This window comes from Muscardinus avellanarius (assembly GCF_963383645.1).
Source record: "Muscardinus avellanarius genome assembly, chromosome: 7".
NCBI lineage: Eukaryota > Metazoa > Chordata > Mammalia > Rodentia > Gliridae > Muscardinus > Muscardinus avellanarius.
In genome coordinates this window covers 36231155-36249967 of record NC_137793.1, presented here as the reverse complement: position 1 = coordinate 36249967, position 18813 = coordinate 36231155, and positions in this window count along the sequence as shown.

Here is an 18813-nt window from a genome sequence, read left to right as displayed (position 1 = left end):
GCATACACAGATGCATGTGTGTATATGTAATGAAATTTATTTGCTGGTGTTTTGCATTGTAAACTGATCAAAATTTATTAAATTTTTTGTTTTGGCAAAACACATTCAAAATCATACTGACAGATCATGGGTTTCATGGAGACAAAAGTGATCATTTGAATGGCATAGTGTAACTTGAAACAATTATTCAGTTAGGAAATGGAGAACATTTCATCTAAAACACTCTTCAGTGGGTTCATTGATAAATTTTCATGGTGGCAAATTTATGCATGTTCTCGTTAATCTTGTTAGAAATCTATAAAATTATTTTCAGTGGTGCAGTGCTTTTGCTGCATGAATATGAACAAAGTTAATGTAAATTGGATATCATTTACATTTATTTACATTGATCATTTTAATTCAAAATATTAAAATGAATTAACTGATTTCCCTAAAAAGTATTTTCTATGTTATAATTCACTTTTATTCCTAGTTCCTTTTATTGCTAGTTTTGCAGTGTTTAGGGGGAAAGACAGAAATGTCACATCATTCAGTAAATAATGTCATGTGTGAATTTTTTAAATGGATATTAGGGCATGAACTGAGTGCTGCTATCTTGAATTGTGCACAGGTACACTTATTTTCTTTTTTTTTTTTTAGGGTTTTCCCAATCAGGAAAACATTGTACTACAGGAACCAAATGTCATGCCTCATACATACATGTGTGTACAAAATATGTCAAATACGTCTAAATATGCATAATGTGGGGAGGGTAATATTGTCTGTGAAATAATATAAGAAGCTTTTCACCTTAAACAATGCATTACTTTCACTTTAACACTAGACATCAGGTCACAATTTTTTAAGATCATTGTAGTACTCTAAAAAACAGATGCTAGCTACTGTTGAAGCTATTCTACTTTATTTATGCTGAGTTTTGATTACTTTAATGCCAAAAATTTTTTAGTCTAATCATTGGTGATAATTACACAATGGCATTTGAGTTCATTATTCCTATAGGTAAGGATGCAATGGGTTTAGAGAGAATACTGGTGTAAAGCTGATTATTAACAGTTAATTAAATCAAATATTTATTTGTTACATTATTTCCTTTGTATTTTAGGTTTCCTTTTACATTCTTTTTATATTGCTTTCTGACATTTCATGTTTGTTTTTTAAGACTATGGAAATAATTTAAAGATTTGAGCTCTGGTGGATGATTATCTACTAAGTTTGAAAATGTAATATTTTGATAATACTGTACTATATCTGTCAGACAAACGCTTTTCTAATGTTTTAACCTGAGTATTGCAGTTGCTGCTTTGTACAGAGGTACTGCAATAAAGGAAGTGGATTCATTAAAACTATTCAATGTCTATTCTTATATTTTATAAGTCTATGCTAGCTTTGTGATTTTATCTCAGTATTATCTCGTTAGTCTCTAATTTTTCAAAATGGTTTGTGCTTTGGAAATTTTACTGGTTGTTCTGAATCCCTAAGCCTTTGGAATCATGATTGATATCACTGCGACTGACCTAAGGTACAGCCCATGATGATTTTAAGTGACTTCTTAATTCTGCTTTATCATTGGGCTGAATCCCTCATTCATAAACAAGGAAACCGGAAGATTAAAAGGGATTCTTAGTCTCTGGATATAATCTGATTCTTTTCTTCCTAAGATTTTTGCTAAGCTGATTTGCAGTTTTACAACCCATTTTTTTCTTTCTCATTTGAACCTTTGAATAGGTATGTTACATATACAGAGTATTTATGTCTTTTACTCTTGGAAAAGCATCCTGAAGCAGTTAGGAAATTTCCTGAGGTGTGATAAATTGAGGGAGGATGATTACCTGGAGCCCAGCTCTTTGGTTTCCAGAGATTCTGCATGTTGCATTCACTGCTCCCCGATCCATGCCTTAGGTAATTGGGATAGACTGGTCATTTCCAAACTACTCACCCTAACTGCCCAGTGAATTTGTGCTTTTTCTAGTAATGAAAGTATAGCAAATGTAGGTTAGCTATGGGCTGCCTTAATAGACCGGAAAACAAATGTAAATATCCATCATATAATTATTGTTCTTACTCATTCTCAGATAAGCTTCTATTCAGATCATTTTACTCACTTTTTAGGGAGAACTTAAGAGAGAATGCAAAGGCAATTGTGAAGGTGATATTTCCTAGTTTCAGACCATTTAACAGTTTACAAATCAGGAATATAATCTATCTTTGAACCAGCAAAGGTTTTTGTTATTCATTCACTAGGAAAAAATATTAAAGGCAGAAGAAATAGTAATATTTAACTATTTGGGTAAAGATTATACATGTCCTAAAATACACTTAGAAGTTCTATTTAGTTTAGCTAATTCAAATAGTGAATAAATTAAATGTTTGGTGGGTTAACCACTTTAACATTTTGGGAGGTAGTACTCGAAAACGTCTCATTACCTTTTACAGGTCTGGTGGCAGCAGCCGTAGATCTCTCTTAGATGTGTGATAGGCATTTCAGATAGTCTGTTAAATGGTAGTATTGGAACTCAACCCACTTTACCCCTGATGTCTAAGGATGAATTTCATTTTAACAGAGTAAGAGAAACTAATACTTCAAGGAACACGTGGGCACCTCTGAGCTTGTCAACTTACAGATCAGGAGCCTGTTTTTAGGAATAGTAGGGCCTTGTCACAACACAGTCTTTGTCCCAGTATTGTATATGAATACAACTTGTCATTATATTCTACCACAGCTAAAATGAAAGTAAGCCCACTTTTTTGATCCAACAGAAAAGTCAGTGACCCATGGATATTTTATGTAAAAATCCAAGTACTACAGTACTTATCAGAATTTTATTAGAATACTGCTGAAGCCTTTATAAGGTAACCTTATATTGAGCCCATGTACCTTTGATTAAACAGATGTACCGAAAAGGACAGGTTTGCAATAAAGCAGGCAGTATTGTATTATATATTTACATAGGTGTACAAAATTGCATATAACCACTAGTGTTTTTAATTTTAAGTTAAGAAAAAGTACTAAACTCAGGTGCATGAAAACTAAATAAAGGATTTTTAGGGTAGGGTGTCATAATTTTGAAAGGAGCAATCCGTAGAGTTTCTCTGAATAATAAGTGACAGATTAAGTCTGTAATAGTTTTGCTTAAACCGTGAAAATGCTCTGAGTTCTTAAAATATGTTACTAGTTGAGAAATTCAGAAGATAAGGACACTCTGGGAATCTGGGTGAGGTCTGGTGGCAGTGGGATGGAAAGTCATGCTCCCAGAAGAGGTTCATGGGTTATGGAAGGATTTGACTCTTACTTAAAGTTTCACAATCTTATTCCTTTTTGGGAAACAGTGATTTGTTACGGATGGAAGTCACTTTTCCTTCCTGAACTTTAAACATCTGTTTACTAGGCCAGGCGTGGTGGCACACACTCGTAATTCTAGTACTTGGGAAGCTGAGATAGGAGGATCACAGGTTCAGGAAAGGCTGGGGGTGTAGCTCAGAGGTAGAATGCCCCTAGTTCAATCCCCAGTGCCAAAAAAGAAAAAAAACAAAGTCTGTTCACTCAATCAGTATCTTTTATTAGCTGTGTGGTTCCAATCTCAGAACTATAACCTACATATTGCAAGTAGTCTATTTCTCTGTGGATTTTCCATCAGTAAAGATAATCCTTTGTTTACTTTTTATGCACCTGTGACTTTTAATATTTTTGACAAAGTTCACACTTGTATTTTTTTTTTTTTTTTTTTTTAGAAAACTGGTGGAAGGAAGCACATGTGTGTTATGTATTGAACCACTGAATGGTATAATGATTCTCAAGCCTTAGTGTCCATCAGAATTTACTGGAGAGCTTATTAAATCACTTCAGGGCTGGCAATACAATTCAGTGGAAGTGCATTTGCTCTGGATTTGATCCCCAGACACTGCAAAATACAAAAACAAACCAAAAAAAACCCCTCTTCCTGTCCTGTGGTCTCTGTTCTAAGTAGAAGTCTTTACATATGCTGCTTCTCTATCACTTTCCCTTCTTTGGGACTGCTTTTGTCTTTTTTCTGTGTACCTGTGTTTCCATCTCCCCTTAAACCAGCTGCGAATTCAAGTAATTATCTCCTTTCCAAGTTTCTTGATGTTTTTATTTCTTATTAATTAGGTCTTTGTCAATGGCAGGAACAACCCAAAACAGACTAAGAGAAAAAAGATAACAGTACAGGGACTCAAGTTTGTAAAAGCAGGGACTCGAACAACATCATTAGAACTCTTGTCTACAATCGTCTCAGGCTTGCCTCTCTGGACTTAATTCTAGCATGCTTTTTAGCTTCTGATAAAAACCATACTGAGTTCCAGGAGCTTAGCATCAACTGTGGTAAAAAAAAAAAAAAAAAAAAAAAAAAAGTGACAGAAAAGATGGAAAGTGCCCGATGGGCTCAGCTTAGGAGTTATGACCTTCAGATCATAAGCCTGTTGGATAAGCAGATTTTCTATAAAAACAAGGACTTATTATTGAAGAAAAGGAAGCTGAGAGGCTAAACCAATAGATGCCTGTGACTTTTTACCCCTGGAATTGCTCTAAATAATGCTACCCCATGTTCAATTGGAAAATGAGAGTGATTACAGAATGAGAGAAGAGGAAGTCATGGCCCCAGAGTGAGTCTGAGGCCAGCCGCCCCCCATCCAGATCCTGCCCTTTGGTCACGTCCCCGCTTCTTCTTTTATGGCTGCTTGTTAAGATTGTCTTTCTGGAGGTTCACACAGGCTAGTAATGTGGGCCAGAGGTCAGAGGACTACTCTAAAGAAGCACCAGAATCTTGTACCCACAAGCTAGAGTTTGTCTGGTGAATACTCTCAAATAGGCAGCCACTAGCCTACTTGAGTATTTTAGGACTAGTAAGCGACTCCAACAACTCTGGGAATCTGATCCTTCATCTAAATTGTAGCCTCACCCTTAGCCTAATGCTCTAACCTCACCATTAACCTAACAGGACTTAACATGCTTATTACCACCCTATACTCACTGTATATACTAATTACAATACAATGAGGAAAACGTAACAATATTTTTTACATAAGAAAATACCATTAATATTTATCCATTTTCTCCTCTCCTACTATCACTTAATCCAAAAATTATCTTAGGGCCCATATACTGTAAATATAAAACAACACATTAGATTGTGAACCTTAAAATAGAATTTTAAAACTCATTTACTAAGGAAGTATGCAAGAATTGCTGTCTCATGTCTCCATATATAACAGTTTTCAAAGGATAGAAGTAATCGGTGGACATTAGGAACCAAAAAATTGGCGGAAGTACAAATAAAATATATCTATCATAATGTAATTTATTATTCTAATATTACCTACCATAACATAGATACTGCTTGCTTTTATTACATAAAATCTCCATTTTCAACACTTTTATCTGTAGCTTAATTACAACCCTAAGAGCTGTTTGTTGAAGCCATGAAATAATCAATTCTGACACTGAGAAACTATTCTCATAATTCACCTGTCTCAACTATATTATTTTTCAATAACAGTTATTCCAGTAGGACTTTTTTTCCCCATTTTTTTGTATGATAGACTCATATCCAAATGTTAACTAATTCTTTACATTCCGTATTGTATACTAATTTTAATTAACACCACCAACCTATTTCAACTTTTTTTTTTTTTTTCCTGTACTGGGGATGGAATGTAGGGGCATTCTACCTCCAAGCTATACCTCCAGCCCTATTTTTTATTTTTTATCTTTCAACAGGGTCTCATTGAGTTGCAGAGGGCCTCATAAGTAGCTGAAGTTGGCCACGAACCGTGATCCTCCTGTCTCAGCCTCCCAAATGGGATTACAAGCATGCGTCACCATGCCCGGCTCTTTCAACTTTTTATCAGATGACAAAGAGGAATTATGTCATTTTTATTAATCAGGAGATATAATGAAATGCAAATGTGGCAGCTCTCCAAGATATTTTATATAACCATAAATTGGTTTATATAGCCTTAAATTGGAGATATGTTCTATGTACATATGAATGTATTTATTTAATTTTGTGTGGCACTGGGGATATAAATTATACCCTTAGTCCTTCTTATTTTTTTTTGTTTGGAAAAGAGGGTCTTGCTTAGGTTGCTCTCCTCGAACCTGTAATCCTCCTGTCTCATCCTGCCAAGTGTGTACCACCACACCAATTTATAGCATGATTTTTTTTTTCTTTCTTTGCGGGTCTGGGGATGGAACCCAGAGGCATTTGACCTCCGAGCTACACCCCCTGCCCAATTTTTTATTCTTATTTTGAAACAGGGTCTCACTGAGTTGCAGATGGCCTCACTAAGTAGCTGAGGCTGTCCACGAACTATGATCCTCCGGTCTCAGCCTCCCGAATGCTGGGATTAGACTCGTGCACCACCATGCCCAGCTGCATTATTTTTAATATATTCAAATACATGAGAATTTTCACAAATATCTACACAGCTATAAGCGAGAACTCCCACTAACTGCACAGTTACTTAGCAGCAACTGGTAAATCAACCCAACTTGATCCCTGACATGACTTGCCTCAACAGTAGAATGGCCTATTCCAGTGTTAGTTCTGTTCCAGTCCAGCACATTGTAGTAACAAGATGTATGAATCCCCTTCTATCCTTAAGTACAAGAAAACAAAACACTATGCAGCCATACTGTAATAGCCAACTGTGCTTTAACAGAATGATATGGAAAGTTCTCATTTCTATCTCAAATCAGTAGATTAATAATTAGTATTAAGCCGGGTGTGGTGGTGAACGCTTGTAATCCCCACGCTTGGGAGGCAGAGAGGAAGATCGCGCAGGTTTGAAGCCAGCCTTTCTGGCTTAAGAGACCCTGTTTCAAAATAAAGTATAAAAATGGGTCTGGAAGGATATCCCGGAGGTAAAAGGGTTTCCAGGAACCCCAGTATCACCAAAAATAATAATAATTAGTATTAATCACATCTTGCATTTCCTCCCATTTTCATGTGTGCACACATACACACACACACACAATTTTTTTAAAGCTACACTATGTGCGTGTGGTCTATTATCCACAACCTTAATGATGAACAGGATAATCTAAAATAAATTTGTTTGTTTACTTATTTTTGTGGTTCTAGGGATTGAACCCAGGGGCATTCTACCTTTGAGCTACAACCCAGCCTTATTTTTTATTCTGTTTATTTTGAAATGGTCTCACTATGCTGTGAAGGGCCTAAGTAGCTGAGGCTGGCCACAAACCTGCAATCCTCCTATCTGAGCCTCCAACCTTCCTGTCTCGGCCTCCAGTTTTACTTAAAGCCATTATACTTACTACTTCCTTATTGGAAGCCTACCACTCACAAGCATATTCTTCCTTACAGACATTTCTTTCTGAAGATTAATTCAAAGTTCACAAACATTGCTGTCAATGCCTAAGCTACTTCAATAACATCTGCAGGTAGCAAACACATTATCTTTGCATTTATAGGACAACCCCATTTTCTCTCTTTAGTTAACATTAATGAAAGAACACGCACTTAATAAATTCAAATGTCTGGTAATTGTAACATTTTTTTTGCTAGGTTTTTTATTTCCAACAATTTTACTTCTTTAAACATCCTCTACCTAACTATGCTGCTTTAGCTAAAAATATTAGCCCTCCCCATAACTATTTTAGGCTTTGAGTTAACAGTAAAATAATTTATGACCTCAAAATTTAATTCTCATCTCTAAATTGCCAAATATCTAAGAATTGTGCCAACAATTGTTTGCCACTTTCTACCATTCATAAAGTTATCAGCAGCTCAACAGTGTCCACTCTTCTAGACTTGATCTGATGAGAAAAAGTAGCCCCCAAGTTTATCTTCCAGCTTCAAATAACAGCTTTAATGACTGTTTCTGACCAAAAGCAATTAATCAAACTATATTCATGTGTGTGTTGTGTGTTTAATTTTTTTTTTTTTTTTTTTTTTTTTTTTTTTTTTTTTTTTACTTTTTGGTACTGAGTAGAACTCAGGGGTGTTCTACCTCTGAGCTAGACACCCATACTATTTATTCTCCCTAAATTGTGGAGGGCCTCACTAAATTGCTAATGCTGGTTTTGAACCTGCAATCCTCCTGTCTCAGCCTTCCAAGCACTGGGACTACAGACATATACCACTATACCCAGCTCACCCCCAACCCTTTAATTAATTAATTAATTAATTTGTTTGTTTGTTTTGAGAAAGGGTCTCACCATGTTATCTAGGCTTGCCTGGAACTTACAATATCCTGAGTAGGTGGGAGTACAGGTGTGCACCATTGTGCCCAGCCAATTCTTTCTTGATTTCATTCCTCTTAGATATAACACTAGCCATTTAATCACTATAACTCCAATTACAATAGACATGCTAACAAAAATCAAGCAGCTACAACTATTAATCAGCTTCCATAACTCTAACAACCATACCTGTGGAATCTTCAAAAAGATGCCCAACCTCTTTGCCCTCAAAAAGGCTGGGTAGGGTTAGTGCACACTTGTAATCCCAATTCTTAGAATACTAATATGGGAGAATTGCAAGTTTGAGGCTAGCCCCAGCAATTTAGGGAGACTGTTTCAAAATAAAAAACAAAGCTGGGTATGGTTGTGCATACTTGTAATCACAGTACTTGGGAGGCTGAGACAAGAGAATCACAGATCCGCAGCCAGCCTCAGCTACTTAATGATCTCTGCAAATTAGTAAGACCCTGTTTCAAAATATAGAATAAAAAATAGGGCGGCTAGTGTAGCTTTGAGGTAAAGCCCCTGGATTCAATCCCCTGTACTACTATTATTACTAATACTAATTCTAATAATAATAATTTAAACTTAAATTTTTTAATTTTTTATTGGTGCATTGTAGTTATACATCTTAATAGAGTACAAGATGGTGGAGGCATACATGCACATATCACCCAATTAGCCCTTACCCATTTCCCACCCCATTCCCTTCCCACCTTCTCATGTTTGGCTTAATGATTGACTTTGATATGTTTGTTAATGTGCATCATGAACATTAAAGAATTTCCCTCTTCTCCCATTCCCTCAGTTATGTCGCCTTATTTGCTCATCTATAGTATCTCCTTTTTCATCTAAGTTTCCTCCTATGGCTGATTTTCTCCCTATCTTTCCAACATTAAGGAGAGCATCCAATTTCTTATTTTTTTAAACTGACTAATATCTCACTTAGCATAATGTTCTCCAATTTTATCCATTTCCCTGTAAATGACATAATTGTGTTTTTTTTCTTTATGGCTGTGTAAAATTCCATTGTGTACATATCCCATAGTTTTGTAATCCATTCATCTGTTGATGGACATCTTGGCTGGTTCCATAGTTTGGCAATTGTGAATTGTGCAACTATGAACATAGATACACATGTATTAGTTTGGTTTCCATTCTTTTTGGTAGATATCCAGAGGTAGTATTGCCGGATCATATGGTAAGTTCATTCCCATTCTTCTGAGGATCCTCCATATAGTTTTCCAAAGTGGTTGAAATAATTTGCAGTCCCACCAACAATGTATTAGAGTTCCTACTTCTCCACATCCTTGCCAGCATTTGTTGTTTGTGTTTTTAATGATTGACATTCTAATTGGAGTTAGGTGAAATCTCAGGATAGTTTTGATTTGCATCTCTTGATTGCTATTGGAGTTGACATGATACTATGCTTAGAAGAGCCAACAAACTCAACAAAAAGGCTTATAGAACTGATCAACAAAGTCAGCATGGTGTCTGGATACAAAATCAATCTAAAAAATTGGAAGCTTTTCTATATACCAACCATAAATCCACTGAGAAAGATATCCAGAAAAAATTCAGGATATCCCCCCCCCAAAAAAAAATACTTAGGAATAAACTTAACCACAGAGGTAAAAGACCTCTACAAAGACAATTATAAAACATTGAAAAAAGAAATCAAAGAAGACCTTAGAAGATGAAAAAATCTTCCATGTTCATGGATAGGCAGAATAAATATCAAAATGCCCATACTTCAAAAGTGATCTACAGATTCAACACAATACCCATTAAATTACCATGGTCATTCCTTACAGACATAAAATAAATCAGGCCTTAAATTCATTTGGAATAACAAAAACCCAGAATAGCCAAAGTAGTTCTCAGCAACAAAAACCATGCAGGAGGAATCACAATACCTGGCTTTAAACTGTACTAGAAAGCTATAGTAATAAAAACATCATGGTACTGGCACAAAACCACATACATAGACCAATGGAGTAGAACAGAAGACTCAGAAACATCCTCACACAGCCAATTAATTTTAGACAAAGGAGCCAAAAACATACACTGGAAAAATGCTTGTTCAACAAATGGTGTTGGCAAAACTGGTTAACCATATGCAGAAAAATTGAAATAAACCCACTTTCTCACCCTGCACAAGAGTTAACTCAAGATGGATCAAAGACTTGGAATTTAGACCAGAGACCTTGAAGCTCCTTGAAGAGGGCATAGTCCAATACTGTAACACATACGTACAGATTTAAACTTTCTCAACAAGATTCCAAAGGCACAAGAAATTAAAAGTCAGGTCAATACATGTGATTGCATTAAACTGAAAAGCTTCTGTACAGCAAAGGAAACTATCAAGAACCTCAACTGAGAGCCAACAGAATGGGAGAAGATTTTTGCCACTGACTCCTATGATATAGGACTAATATCTAGACTATACAGAGAACTCAAGAAACTCAGCACTAAGAAAACAACCCAATCAAAAATAGCAAGTGAACTAAATAGACACTTAATGAAAGAAGAAATTCAATTGGCCAATAAATGCATGATAAAACTTAAAATATAAAAAATAAGGTGGGGCTGGACGTGGTGGTGCACACTTGTGATCCCCGTGCTTGGGAGGCGGAGACAGGAGGACCGTGCTGGTTTGAAGCCAGCCTCCCTTGCTTAAAAGACCCTGTTTCCAAATAAAAAATATAAAATAGGTCTGGGAGTGTAGCCCGCAGGTAGAAGGGTTTCCAGGAACCCCAGTACCACCAAAAAGTAAGTAAGTAAGTAAGTAAGTAAATAAATAAATAAATAAATAAATAGCTGGGGGCGTAGGTCAATGGTGTAATTATCCTGGTTAAATCAAGTAACACACACACAACCAGTTCTCCAAATTCTTAAAATTCAGTGCCATTTTCCATTTCTTTACAATTTATTACCATATAATAAATAATCCCATTGAAAGACCTAATATGCCCAAAATTGCTACATGAGATACCCCAAATATCAGGATACTTTTTAGTAACTATGGCATAATATATCCAAATATCACTAATATTTCTTCTAAATAAACTGAAAATGCTATCAAACTTAAAAAAAGAACAACAAAATTTAATGCAATATCTCAACCAGTCCCACTACTAATAATCCCAATCTACCACAGATATGTGAAGGTGTTGAAGAAATGCCTACAAAACTTGGAGCAAAAAATAATAAAAATACAGTCTGGCATAAGTTCTCCATGAAATTAAGCCATGACTAAAAACATGAAAAAAATCACTATTTTAGTTCAACTATAGAAGTTTTTTAATAACCAACATCCAAAAGACTCATCCCATAATTAAAATTATTAAATACTCATTCATTGACCTGCCACTCCTAGCAGATGTCTCAGCAGGATGAAATATTGGCTCTCTACTAGAAGTTTGCCTAGCCTTACAAATCATTACTATATTAGTCCTGGCTACACACTATACAGAAGACAATAACCATGTTTTCATCTATTATACACATCTATTGAGATGTAAATTATAGTTGAACTATCCCGTATGCTCACACAAGAGAGCCTCCATATTCTTCATCTGCTCATTTTCACAAGTACGCTGAGTCCTCTATTATGGTTCCTGTAATTCTGTAGGAAAAAAAAAGCAAATACTGGAATATTGTACTACATGCAGATATAGCTGCAGCATGTGTAGGTTATGTCGTACTGAATTCAGGACAGGCATCTTTCTGAGGAGCAACTCTCAACAGAATGAATCTGAGGAGGATTTTCAGTTGACAAAGCCAATATCGCACAGAGCCTTCACTTTCTGCTTCATCTTGCCATTTATTATCTCAACTTTAGTAATAGTTCACTTTTTATTCTTTCACAAAACAGGATCAAAAAACTTATAACATAAAATTTCATTTTACTCCTACTGTTCAATTAAGGCATGTTTGGCTTCCTATTCCTAACACTAGTAATACTTATCTTATTCTCCCCTGATCTTCTGGGAGACCCAAATAACTGTATACCTGAAAATCCCCTTAATATATCTCCTTATGTTAAGCCAGAGTGATATTTCCTATTTGCTTATGCAATCTTATGATCCATCCCTTGTAAACTAGGAGTTGTATTAATCTTTTTATTCTTCATCCTCATCCTAGCAATTGTTTCTATATTTAAACTATCTATAAACAAGTATGGTATTCCATCTATTAAGCTGGTGCTTATTCTGAATTCTAGTGGTTGATCCCAGACTTAGGTGAATTCGTGGTTAACCAGGAGAATATCCATCTGATAGCATCTATCCTATATTTTCTTATTATTTTATTCCTATTCCACTCCACAAGCTTGAGAATAAGCTTCTCAAATGAAGAGTTCTCCTAATATAACTAATACTTTGGTCTTGTAAATCAAAAATGGAGAAAGAATCTCCCTAGGGTAGTAAAGGAAGAAGCCTACAGCCTCATCATCAGTACCCAAAGCTGAAATTCTACTGAAACTATTCCCTGATATTTCTACTTGCAGCACACAAAATGTTTAAGTAATTTGGGAATATTAATAAATTATAATTCAACAGCCTTTGTACCTTACATGTCTTAACCCATTACTAATGTGCTAGTACTATACATAATCATACATTGTACATTAATGTTTAATTGACCATTAAGATCTTTTCCCCATGCATATATGTATGTATATAAACCCATATAATGTACCTAATTCAGTAAATTATTGAATCACATACACTTATTTTTCATGATTATTATAGTTCACTTTAATTATTAATCTTCACAGGACATATTATTAATCATATATAGCACATTAAATTAAATCAATTCTTGCAACATGCTTACCACTTCCAATGGTGATCTCAACCTACCATCCTCTGAAACCAATAGCCCTCTCAGGGAGTGTCCCTCTTCTTACACTAGGCCCATAACACTTGGGGGTTTCGATACTGAAACTATTCCTGACATCTAGTTCTTACTTCAGGGCCATTACAACTAAGATTACCTGCTCATCCTCCTTAAATAAGACCTCTTAATGGACAAGTGATGAATTAGCCCGTGATCTCACATAGCTGTGGTGGTGTGCATTTGAGATTTTTAAGTTGGGTGAATGTTGCCATCCAGCATGGTCATCAGTGCTTTGACAGTCATTTACCTGGTAGCCACGTTTTAATATTCTTAACTCACATATAAACCATAAAGTATTAGTTGTTTATGTTTGATGGACAGTATGACCCACATACTGTGTTTACAACACACATCTACACAAGAACTCCACATACATATCCACATGAAACACAATATTATGTGTACAATTAATTCCACGACCCCCACCTCTTGATTACCCAAATCTCCAAATTTACATACTAATATGCTCATACAGATATGCTCATATGGATGACTTATGCCTCTAAATCTATACTCATTGAAAATAACTATCAATCCTCAATTTAATTACAATTTGAATTAAAAGCAAAATTAGGCCCAATTTCTAAAGGAATTTCAATCTTTTTAAAGATTTCCAGGCACATTAGGCTAAAACTTTCTTTGTAAGGTCACTAAAAAGGTCTTAAATATTAACAAGGTAATTAAACAGCATTTTTTCCTCTAAGGGAGAAATTCTCTAAATTTATTTTTAATTTAACTACAACTTCAATTAGAAGCAGGTATTAGACCAATCATCCAAAAATATATTTAACTTTACCTACAAAGTTAATGTAGCTTAATAAAGGCACTGAAAATGTCTAGATGGGTCTTTTTAACTCCATGAAAATATAGCATTGGTCCTGGCCTTTTTATTAATTTCTAGTAAAATTACGCATGCAGGGCTGTGGGATGTGGCTCAGTGGTGGAATGCTTGCCCAACGTGCATGAGGTCCTGGGTTCAATCTCCAGTACCATAAAAACAAAATAAACAAAAGCAGCAGGGATAACAATGAGGTTCCTCTTCATTGGAACCAAAGTTCAACCAAGTTATATTATCAGGGCTGGTAAATTTCATGGCAGCCACCGTGATCATATGATTAACCCAAATTAATAAAACCCAGCATTAAGTGTGTTTAAGAATGAAAATATGTTAAACTTTAAGCTGAAAGTTATAAAAATAAACTATCAAAGTAACTATCTGATACACCACTGCTAAGAATTAAACAGGGATTCGATTAGATTTATCCCCTAAGCATAAAGAATTATATTACAAAATTATTTCCCAGAATGCTAATAGTAGTAGCTTAAAACTCAAAGGATTTAGTGGTACTTCACCTCCTTCTAGAGGAGCCTTTCCTAATAATCAGTAAACCCCAATAAACGTCACCCTCTCTTGCTAGCTCAGCCAGTGTACCTCCATCTTCCTCAAACCCCAGTAAGGTATTAGAGGAGACACAAAAATTAACATGTCAAGTCAAGGTAAAGCTTACGAAATGGAAAGAAATGTGCTACATTTTCCAGCTCAAGAACACTTCCCACAAAAGCCCTTCTGAGACTCTGAATTAAGGGACTTAGAAGTAAACTAAGACTGGAGAGCTTGCCTGAATAGGGCCACGAAGCCTGCCCACACTACCTGTCACTCAGCAATTTTTCCAACTAAAACTCATAACCTATCAGTTACGAGACTAGTAATCTGGAAAGGGTGCTCAGATGAATGAGCATTGCTCAACCTAAATACCAGGCTCACACCTCAGGGACTTCACGTCAATCTGACCACCTGAACTACATCTAGCCCCAAAATTTAACTAACACTCACATATTTTCTTCCCCTTAGCAGTAACACATCTCATTCCCGAGTCCTCAATCTTCTTGCTTCAAAGAGCCACTAGAGATTCTCTTCCTTGGCCCAGGCTCCACCCCGGGCTGGTGCTTTCCTAGGGCCCTAATTCCTCTGGGGGAACTGCACTTTAGGCAGTTACATTCTAAATAAAGCCACACCGGAAGTCGCTGTTACATCACCCCAAAACTATACAGCGCTGTTTCTCAATGAATTGAGCACAGCTGGTATTTTCACCCATCACGTAAGTTATGAACTAACAAAAGCGTTGGCTGGTGATTAGGAGCATGTTGTACAAATAGTATATGGTAAACGCTAAGGTTCCACAACGAGGGACCCCACACCACTGGTGGAAAGAGAGGTTCATCTCCCTCATATCATCTTTTCTTTCAGGACAAACAGACTCAGTGGGAGAATTTAACTGTCATTTTCTTCTTAATCTTGTTACCATCAGCACGCCCATCTTCCAAAAAAAATGCAGATAATCCAGTCCTGTGCACGTGTGTTCAGCATCACCAAGTCACCTTTGACAGGAGGTCTGCAGAGCAAGGGATGCCCAGGAAGAGACGGCGGGGAGTCCAGTCCTCAGGCTCCTCCCTGGTCCTGGTTCTGTGTTTTTGGTACCTCCCCTTTGTCTCTTTGGGTTAGGACTGAGACTTGGGATGTTGAAATACTTGAGAAGACTTTGCTGTTGAATCTCACCCAGGTGTTTGTTTGCTACCTGCAAACAAAAGAGCTTTTAGCAAAACCATCTGTTACTTCTTTGTACTTCACAAAGGCCAGCCTAGCTAGATGTTCAGCCTTTCCTTAAGGAAAATTTGCCAAGTCCTCCACAAATAGCTAGGATGGTGTTAGCACACGACAGGCTCCTGCTGCCCTTGGCTTGAAGGATGCAGGGAGCCAGTTAGTTGAGGGGCCTGTCCAAGAAGGGCCGTCTTTCTGGGAAGCTTAGGTAGGAGATGAGTGATGGAAGACTGGACAGGTGGAGGTTTGTGCCTGGGGTTATTCTTGTCACTAGTTAGTGTGTCCACGTGCAGTTCCTGTACACAGTGTCCCAAAGGCACTCTTGCTGACCACTGAATTCATGGTAATGAGAGAGAAGATTTCACCTGATTATTGTGAGAGATAAGGGTCAGGTGAGGTTAAATAGGGAGTCTACATGAGATCTGTTCCCACTGTTCTCCAAAAGCAACTAGGTAAAGCATATTTTAATTTCCAAGTTTTATAAAGATAACATTTTCTTCTTTCTGATTTGTATACTTCTTGATTGGAATTGTTTCTGCTCTCTGAAAGGGACACACTTTTGGTTTTACTTCTCATTCTTTTCCTAGATTGTTCCAGCAGATTGAATCAGTGCAGGAAATAATGGTTTTAATCTCCCCTTTCTTAGGTATGACCTAACACATTGGATATGTTTGTTTAAAATTCACTTCCAGAAAAGTAAGCTAGATACAAGGTACTAAGCTACAAAGATTTGTAGCTCATTAGTTTCCCAAATGCCAGGCTATCTTGCAAATCACAGCCTGTAGGTAAGGGAAAATCACCCATGTATCTCAGCAGGCTTAACTATTCCAAAACATCAAAGTATAACTTTTCTCTTTCTGAAATCATGGAACAAAATTAGCTCCTTGGTAGAAGGCTGCCAAGGAAGCTGGGATTGCAGGGAGCACGGCCACGAGCTGTTGGATGCCCTTGTGCCGGTCGAGCTGGTAAGCAAAGAGCTAGCTCTCGCACTTTTAAAGTGAAGAAGAGTGTCCAGCCTCGCTGAGTGAATAATGCCATTTTCTGCTCATTACCAGAGGCCCTGCTCTCTTCAGAGCATTGAAATACTCAAAATCTCACCCATGAGACCAGAGAGGTGCTGATGTGGCTTCCCAGGGAGACAGGCCTGTAGTTCCCTGTGGTTGGGGACACAATCCTCAGCCCCGGCAAGCAGTGCTCCTCATTTCCAGGGTGAGGACCCTACTCTCCCCTTCAGAGGGCTGTTGTGAAGTTGCTATAGGGGAGTTTGTCAGTGGGCCAGCATGTACTCAGTGTTAATTACTATGAGCTCTCTTTACCCGATCTGTCCCAAATTACAAGGGTCAGAAGACCGAATGTAGCCAAGTGGGGGATCCTACAGGATGCCACCTTCTCTGCCTAGGTGCAGTCCTTCACTGAATCCCACTGATGTCTTCCTCCTCCCATCTTCAGTCCATCTGCCTTTCTCCATCCCTTCAGCCATGTTGTCAGAGCATTGAGGCTGGCCGAGGTAGGCCCGCCCCAAGCCCAGTGTGATGGCACTCCCGTCTACAGAGGCCGGGGCAGAGGACTGGCCCCTGAGTGCTCACCCAGCTCAGTGGCTGCGCTCCTCCCCCCTCTCCCCAAGGACTTCTGCTTCCCTGAACCTGGCAGGTGCATCCACCAGGCTTCGGAGGTATCCCTACCAACCTGTTGTGTATTGTGATTTTTTTTTCACACAATTTCTTTGCTAGTGTTTTCAGCAAACCCAAACAAAGGCCACTTACACTGAGTCCAAAACTGGCACTTTGTTGGTCTTCCCACTTCAATCACATTTTTTCCCTCACATGAATGCAAAGAGGTTTCAATTTGTCTCTTTACTTCCCATTCTGTGCCAGCCCGACCTGTTCCCAGGCTGAGGCCAGGCTGAAGAGTTTTTGTTTGTGATGGTACTGGGAGTTGAATCCAGGAGTGATCTACCTCTGAGCTACTCCTCTGGCCCTTATTTATGTTGACACAGGGTCTGCGGGAGGACCTGGTTTGAAGAGCAGCTTCCAGATGTCCCAATTCTTTAAAACCCTAGGAATCTGGTGGCCACTGAGAGGCTGAACTTCAGGAGATGGGTGAGCCCTTTTCCTAGTCCAGCCACTCAGGGCTGGAGGCCATCCGGGGATGCAGAGAAACAAAAGGAGCTGGTAGTGGTCTATGAAGAGAGGAGAAAGTCAGAGGCAGGGGACCCTGGAGAGGACAGCTGGGAAGAGAAGAGGAGGCTGGGGAGGGACTGGAGCAGGAGAGCTGGATGGAGGAGCCCTTCTTTGAGGCACCTTTGCAAGGTGGATGGAGGAGCCCTTCTTTGAGGCACCTTTGCAAGGTGAGCTGCGGAACCCACCGCCAGAAAGGAGCTGAGCGCACCCTGCCCCTGAAGGTGCTGGAGCTTGGTTCAACTGCTCGAGTAAAGGAGGAAAGGGAGCCAGTACCTGTTGGCTAGTATTTGCTTAAGGAATTAACCACTTGTTTGTCCAGGTTATCTTAGCTGCCCTTCAAACGCTTGCTTCCCAGTCGGTTTTGTTCTTTGAGGATTATGAAACAAGTCAGCCCCACAGGTGTGCGCTGTTTTAAGAAAATTTTATGCGGGTTGGGCTGTGGGGGGGGGCAGTACCCGAACACATCCTTATTTATTATCTAAACTACCGCTCTTTCTGGGGGCCCTCAGCTGACGATGGCTCCAGGTTTGACTCAATCCCACGGTCCTACAGGGAGCGGCTGGGGTGGGTCCGCTGAGCCCGGGTCGCAGCCAGCCGAGTTTCAGGGGACCCGAGGGAACGCGGCCCTCCTCGCCTGTCCTCTCCCCGCCCGATCGCCCTCTCTCCATGTTGGAGCAGCTGTCCTGATCTAGTCTAGTCCCTGCTTGACATTTCTCGAGTTTCACGATTTGGGCGTGGGGTGGCAGGTGTGTTTTGAAGACAAGCACTTGAAAATATTTTCAGTGTTTAAAACCATTTCGTCCTCACTTTGGTTTGGCTGTAGGAGGGGCGGCGCAGGTCGGAGCAGCGGGGCCCAGTGCAGGTGCCCGGGGGGAGCTCGCCCTGCAGCGCGCCCCCGTGCGGCGCCCGCG